The 7979-nt window shown below is 45.9% G+C and overlaps 1 pseudogene; it reads right to left on the bottom strand.

Moving 5' to 3' along the window:
- Positions 1 to 6149: 6149 nt before the first annotated feature.
- On the bottom strand, positions 6150 to 7572 carry LOC123408542 (annotated as a pseudogene).
- Between the last annotated feature and the right edge of the window lie 407 nt (positions 7573 to 7979).

The raw sequence follows: 7979 nt of genomic DNA, 5'->3' as shown, positions 1-7979 counted from the left end.
GGTTACTAAATTCCTGAATATTCTCTCCATAACAAGCAGCAGCACATTTAACTTCAAAAATGGCAAAGCTCGGTTACTAAATTCAGTGTCCACATATGGTTTCAAGTTCCGATTCCAGATTACATGAAACACCACATGAGATTTCGACAGTAATTACTCAGAGCACACTCAAGCAGGCTCATTCCTGAATATTAACAGGACCTACAGCCAACAGTACAGGCGCCAGCAGTGGTACCTTCCTCGGCGCGGGAGGATGCACTCCTCCTCTGGGGCGCCTGACGCTGCCCGCACTCCTTCCTGGAAGCAGAGGAGGTCCGTTCCTGCAGAGGCTGATGGGCACCAACACAGGAGAACAGTACAACCGTAACTGATGGCGCCTGTACTGTCCGCCGCAGAGGAGGTCCGTTCCTCCTGGGGCCGGCGGGGGTCCTGCGCCGTATCCACGACGACGACGCGACTCCGAGGGGAGGCCGCAGACGCGGGTCCGTACGCTGATGCGCACCGACCGTCGAGGGTCCGTTCATCCTGGGGCCGACGGGGACGGTGGCGGGGGAGAGCAGGCGGGCTGGTGGGGTGCCTGCGGGCCGAGGCGGCGGGCGGAGCGGCACAGGTGGGGCGGCGGTCACCCGCTGCATCTACGACGGTTGCCGATGATGGCGAAGATGGCCGCTTGGTCCAGCCACGGGCGAAGGAAGAAGAAGCAGAGGAGGGGGGATTAGCACGAGATTTAAAACCAAAAGGGTGTATTTGCAAAATTAAAAATGAACTAAGCTTTGGACAGCCTTTTCCGGACGGAGGGAGTATGTTTGTTTGTAAAATTTCATCAACATATGACATTCGTGAAAATCGTGGTGAAAAAAGAAATCAATACTCTAAAATATTTTTTCGAATGGATTTTTGAGCATCGGTTTTCTTTGCGCCATTTTCTATGAATGACGTTCCATGATTAAATTTTTCAAGCAGGCAAACTTTTTGTCAATGTTTCACACCAAAATAGAAAGAATATTTTGAATTTTTAAAACTTTAAATTTTTATTTAGCTGTTCATCCGAGCTCACATGAGTTCGGGCTTAGAACGACACTTTCGCTTTTAATCTTCAGAGTTAATCTGCTACAAGATTCGTAAACCTTTTTAAAAGGGACGTATAGAAGCAAAGTTCATATAAGAAATATCATGGCAATATAGAAGCAAAGTTCATATAAGAAATATCATGGCAACATAAGTACAGGTTTGCAAACCAACCTGTGGTTGGATGGTTAGAGGAACAGCGGTATTCTCATCGCATCAAGGTTCAGGTCCTGGTACTTGCATTATTTCTTAGAGCATCTACTTGCAGACCCTTCAAATGACCCCTCATACATCCGTGGGCGTGTCCGGTCAGTGACCGAACAGAAGAGAGAAGGAAAAAATTGACTCAACCGAACCCTCACATCGTCCCTATATACCCGGGTTGTCGGCGATATGAGGGCTTGCGGACACGCCTGGGCGCGTCCGGTCAATCCACCACATAGGCCGCAATCCGATCCTAACCATCTTTTTGTTTTCCTTATTTATTCTTTTCTTTCTTTTTTTTCTCTCCACCAATCACGTGCAAGTGATCAGACATATGAGAAAGAAAATAAAAAATATGATTGTGAGAATGGACAAATAAAAAACATGCCCGGTTACTGACCAAACGCGTCCACGGACGTTTGAGGGGCCGGATTTGTAAGATCCGGCTGTAGATGCTCTTAGGGCATGTGCAATGGTTGATAGGATAGTCTTATCTTAAATCTTACATGTAATTTAGAGATAACAAAAAAAGAGAGTCTAGAATGGGTCATTTCTTAGTCTTATCTTTTATAATTAGTTATTCCTAAAAATATGGTGAGACATATTGTGCTAAGATATCACCTCTTGTCTTCTCTTGAATAAGAGAAGACAAAGCCTTTTTCTTGAGTTCTCTCTCCTCCACCTCATCATTTATCTACATGGCTTTCCTAAGATAGCACCATTGCACATGTCCTTAGGCACTCGCAATGACAGGCCCAACTTTTTTGAACCGGAGGCGCATTATCTGGTCCTTCTTTTAAGGTGAATATTTTGTCTTGGTTATTATTCTTAACACTTAAGTAAAATTGGGTTGCCCAGTCAATGGGAGGAGGATCTTACGATCAACATACATTAGAAGTTAATCATCGTCACAGGTTAAAATGGAAAGGCTACTTTGTGTGAAGTCCATGCACGCCGAGTAAAAAAAACTAGGAAGGATTGCAGAAATGTTTTGTAATTGGTTGATGACCCGGATGTGAATATAGCTATCTGCAAGGTCTTCGGTGAGTGGCGCCAACGTGACGCTGCATGGCACATGCTTATCTATCCATGGACAGCGACGGACAGGTTGCACTTGAGGCCCGAGGATTGGCGCCAAATGTAACGCAGCCCCCGGAATCCGCCTGCCGTTTTTTCCTTTTCTTCCACGGCCTTCTTTCCTCTCTCTTTTTTCTTTTTCTTTGGAGGGCGGTCTTCGTTTCTCTGATATTATTGATGACGGTTTTGTTGAAGCGTCATTTTCATCTCCCTTAAAAGGCTAAAAAAAGAAGGAGACGTCATTTTTCTTGGATGAGCCGAACTGATGTGTAAAGCGGTCGGTGCCACACAGAATTGGTGTGATAATCAGGCTCGTTCTGCCCCGTTTGACGACGAGATGCTCCTCTCGCCTGTTGTGTCTTGATCCTTGCCGTGTCCTAGGAGTTGCCGCAGGTCAACTCCAACGTTAGATTCTAAAAGGACACACACATTTGTCCGTTTGGATCACCCGCAAAAAAAAACATTTGAAGCACGGACACCCGCAAAAAAAACATTTGAAGCACGGACACCCGCAAAAAAAACATTTGAAGCACGGACGGCCGTTATGAGCATCCACACCTAACGTGGATGAAGGCTTCAATGGTTGTGGCTGGCCTTAAGCCCACACATGCGTGGCGACACGGTGGAGGAGGTGGGGAATCGAGTCAAGCGGGTTACCGGGAGAGGAGGGCGACCGGGCCTAGGCGGAGGGGTTGGCGCGGGGAGGGAGGGGGAGGAAGGCGAGCGCAACGCGCAAGTGGCACCGTGGAGGCGACCATGATGGTGCGGGGCAGAGGCGATATTTTCCATGGCTAGCCATGAGGCAATGGATCCTGGACCTGTGGTTGGCGACAGAGCGTCGGTGCGGCAAGCGATGGCAGAGAGGCCTGGTGGAGTACTGCATCGAGCACGTGGCATGCAAGGCCCTAGGCTTGTGCGAGCGGAACTCCGATGGGTACCTCGTCTTCAACATGCACCACAAGGACTTTTGGCTCCTCGTCTCCCGCAGGCGCCACCATGAGCAAGTCGCTGATATGTGGCCCAGGGGCGGACATAAGCAGACGACGAGAGCGAGAGCATCCATTCTTGTCTGTTCGAGACACATTTGTGGCCCAAATTTGATTGAAATTTGGGGTTGGGCCGGACAAAAAGCCGACACCAACATATAACTTGTTCGTTTGGATACTTTCATTGGGTCAATTTTTGTGTCTGAATGACCCAAACACACAAAATGGAGTGTAACGTTGGAGTTTGCCTTAGGGTATCTTCAACACTAACATGTAAATTTCCTCCCGCATCTATACGAGGATAGGGGAATTACTCCATGGAAATGGATGCAGGTGTCGGTCATCAAACGTTATTCACATACATTCGACCCTATTTTGTTTAAGTCTGCATGCTCAGATAGACGCATATATAGTCTAGAATAGTTCAAATGTTCAAATGTAACAGTAGTTTTATTTTTCAATGCATGCACTCTAGTGACCCGAGCAAACCTGGCCACCCTCTTCCTTTCGAGGTTGCCAAAATCCTCTTGGTGTTTGCCATAGTTGATTCTCTTAGGTACTGAGGTATAAACACCTCGACCATGGCAGTTGCAAACCTCAGCATGGCTTCTGTGCATGTGCTCTCAAACATCCAAAGGTACTCGTCCCACGTATGAGCGGTCGTGCACTTCTGGTAACCAAAGAACTCAATCCTTCAAATGGTGTCCTTCTTCAAGATGAAGTAGTCATCAAAGGACTGGATGTCCTGGTCTATATATATATATATATATATATATATATATATATATATATATATATATATATATATATATATATATATATATATATATATAAACCATCATGTAAGGGGAACCAACTATTAATCATTTAAGTAACTGTCATCTATAATTTGAATGTTGTATTGGCCATCCTCTTAGTTTCATGTCTACCGAGATTTTTGTAGCATTTCATAAATTGGATCATAAATATACAACCCCGTTTTATGACCACCAATGTGCCAAAAGGTTTTTGTAGCACGAAAGTGACTGCCACAGTTGATTCTCTTAAGTACTGAGGTATAAACACCTCGACCATGGCAGTTGCAAACCTCAGCATGGCTTATGTGCATGTGCTCTCAAACATCCAAAGGTACTCGTCCCACGTATGAGCGGTCGTGCACTTCTGATAACCAAAGAACTCAATCCTTCAAATGGTGTCCTTCTTCAAGATGAAGTAGTCATCAAAGGACTGGATGTCCCCGTATATATATATATATATATATATATATATATATATATATATAAACCATCATGTATGGGGAACCAACTATTAATCATTTAAGTAACTGTCATCTATAATTTGAATGTCGTATTGGCCATCCTCTTAGTTTCATGTCTACCGAGATTTTTGTAGCATTTCATAAATTGGATCATAAATATACAACCCCGTTTTATGACCACCAATGTGCCAAAAGGTTTTTGTAGCACGAAAGTGAAGCCTAGTGTTCCATGCTACTCACTACTGTACTAATATTGATAAAACTTGTCAACAAGGCACCTCAAAATAATAAGAGTGTGACATCCTTACAAAGTCATATTTTCTCTGTCACATATATGTGAATGCCATCAGAAGTATCTCATGCTACTATGCAGCAGATGGGTTCATCAATGGACACGTGGAAAGCTGCGCAACAATCTCAGTGGATGGATTAGCAATTTTAACCATTTTGCATTTGATACTCCCAATGCTTGACCCTTGTATATTTGTATAGGGAAATACAGTGGAAGTACTACTTATATAGAACCAAAATGCAACCATGGCTTTTTTGTTCACATCCATACATGAAAATACAGTATCATAAATAATAAGAGTCAAATACACCGGAAAATACTACTCCCTCCAATCGAAAATACATGAGAATGTGCTTATAGTTGTTGTACCTGCTTCTTCCGCGGCAGCAGTTAGGTCGATGGACGACTACATCAGCGCCGATGGTGCCAATTTCTGTTCGTCTTTCCCACGCAGGCGGCTCTCTTTGTTGTCATTGTCCTCGCAACTGAATGTAGTGTATATCGTGATCTTATAAATTGCAAGGAGGCTACAAAATTATAGTATTGCAGGATCTCCACCGAGGGAGATTTACCTAACATGTATAACAAATAGTGCACCTGAATAACTATGAACAAATTTTGGTATTGATGGCCCTGAAAATAAATATTTCACAATCAAATTCACAAGTTTTAATTTATGGAATGACAAGCTCTAATAAGTTTGGCTAGTAGTAGGAAAGTGTACCTTAAATAAAAATTGAACATTCAGTTGTGAAAACCAGGCTAGCTTAAGACAAGATTTTCCTACGCTTTTACACACACGCACACGCACACCTAAGCATCAAGCACTATATGTTTGGTGCTCACAAAATGATCATGTGGGATGTGGCCTACAATTCAAACGGGTTAGCACAACATTAGATTGTCCTTCTATCTGGCACGTTGTTTCAATCTATATGAAAAGCTTTCAGAACCAATCAAGCTAAACGAGTTGTTTCATTATTTTTTCATACAAGCACCAATCTAGGAAAAAGTGATGGGTACTAATCTGTAGTAATCTGTTTTGGATATATCATGAAATGAAAATACATACACGACAGTGGCGTGCTCCTCCTTGACCTCTTGCTTGCTCCTCCCCCACACACCTAGGGAGAGATATGTATACCGTGGATGTAGGGTGGAAGCGCGAAGGATGCCTTGGATAGTAGTAGCGTGCCTAAGACACTGTTTGAACCAGCCTACGATGAGTAGTGGCACTCGAGTTTGTGCAAGGTGTGATGTTCCTCTAGAACGCCTGCACAATATAAAGAGCACTAAATCACAGTTGGCAAGCCCCTGATTTTTCCCAATTTCTGCAATCGGATCCTCTAGTTCCCATCCTCTCGTCTCCTCTCCCCCCAACACAGAGATCGGATCAAGTGAATCCATAAAAAATAGGGGATGTACGGAAGGGGTACAGAAACAGACCTGTAGAGGATGGACGGAACAGATTTTTTGGGGGCACATCTTCTTCCCTGCAACGATACAAAAATCAAAGACGACATGGACGGTGAAACTGGGCTTCCAAGGGTGCTCGAGGATTAATAATTTAAGGGTTCGAGGGTGGTAATTTGGACCTGGGTTCGGGAGGTCAGCAGGAGCTTCCGTGGGTGCGGAGCGGGACAACGGCTTCTCCTTCTCGTGTCTGTCCTTCTCCAGCGGTGGCAGACACTGGGCGCCCTCCCTTCATGCCAGAAATGCAACAACTTACAATGCCACATGTGATTTCCCTGGTTGCTCGATCCAATTGCTCCTGCTCTTGTCGAGTCAGATCTAGCTTCCATCGAATGAAGGTGGATCTATTGACAGCCTACATTCGAATTCAAAGAACCCAACTCACTGACATCTCCAAGAGGCAAGAGAATAAGGCTAAATTTTGAGGGCAAGGCATTTCATCGAATAACCTTAGTGCCTGTGGATCGACCACGTCGGGTAGCCGCGAGCTGGGTCTTCAAGATTGACATGGCTGGCGCCATAGGCTCCTTGCTCATAACAACATCCACAGTACAACGCACACCTTATGTTACAAAACCCTATGAAACAATTGTCGGGACACCAAGTGAGGAGCATATGAGGTGAGAGTAACCTGTCAAGGTCCTAGGTCCATTGCGCACTTGATGCTTAGAAACCATGAGTCCTCGTCCTCCTGCTCGAACAAATTGCTTGGTTAGGAGCTTATAATAACAGTCACCACGACACCACTGTAGAAAATTTATGCTCGAAACATATGGGCGATGCGGGCCAGTCCAGTTCAATCACTAAGATGCGGAACTAAGATGAGCGTGCCCGGTCGGCTGCGGGAATGGGCTTACCGGCATGACGCGGAGGATGGTGGCGGGCGGGTCGGTGCTGCCGTTGGCGATGATGTGCTCCATGTGAGGGAGGAAGTTCTTGTTCGAGATGAAGTCGTCGGTGTTGCAAATGGGGTCGCGGTCCTCCTTCCCTGTCCAGTACTTATGCAGCTCGATGGTGGTCGGGCCGCCACCATACGACCCTGGCTCCATCCCCGTGGACCATTTCTATGGCTTCTTCTTCGGCAGTATTATCTTCACCGGCATCCGCTCCGTCGGCCGGTCTATGGTGGCGGCCGCCGCCTCTCCCGAGGCCGTCGAGGAGTGAAGAGGGCGCACGGCCATGGCGCGGCTGTTGACGACGGCGAGCAGCGACATCGAGGTGGCCATGGATGGGGCAACAGCGAGGAGGGATTTTGCAGTTGCGGCGAGGTTGTGCCTCAGATCGATCCATAGTGACCGTGCGCATCCTCCTGACTCTGTATCGGCGGCGGTTGGGCTGGATGGATTGGCGAAGAGCTGGAACGGGCTGGTCGACGACCTAGTGTACCAGACGCCTTCGTTTCGGCCCCTGGAGTAGCACCCCACAGGACAAATCGGGCCAGACTAAGCATAATGGGTCAGAACGTTTTTTACACGAGATCTAACGGCCAGAAACATCCAGATCACAAAAATGAATGGTCAAAAATTCTAATCGCTGAGAGAGCTTGGTTTAGGCTCAGTTTTACTGTCCTTAATACGTGATGAGTGATATTTTTACACTCACTCATCCTTTGTTTAAACCA

Source organism: Hordeum vulgare, chromosome 7H (assembly GCF_904849725.1).
Source record: "Hordeum vulgare subsp. vulgare chromosome 7H, MorexV3_pseudomolecules_assembly, whole genome shotgun sequence".
In the NCBI taxonomy this organism is placed as follows: domain Eukaryota; kingdom Viridiplantae; phylum Streptophyta; class Magnoliopsida; order Poales; family Poaceae; genus Hordeum; species Hordeum vulgare.
This window is presented reverse-complemented; position numbering and strand designations above follow the sequence as displayed.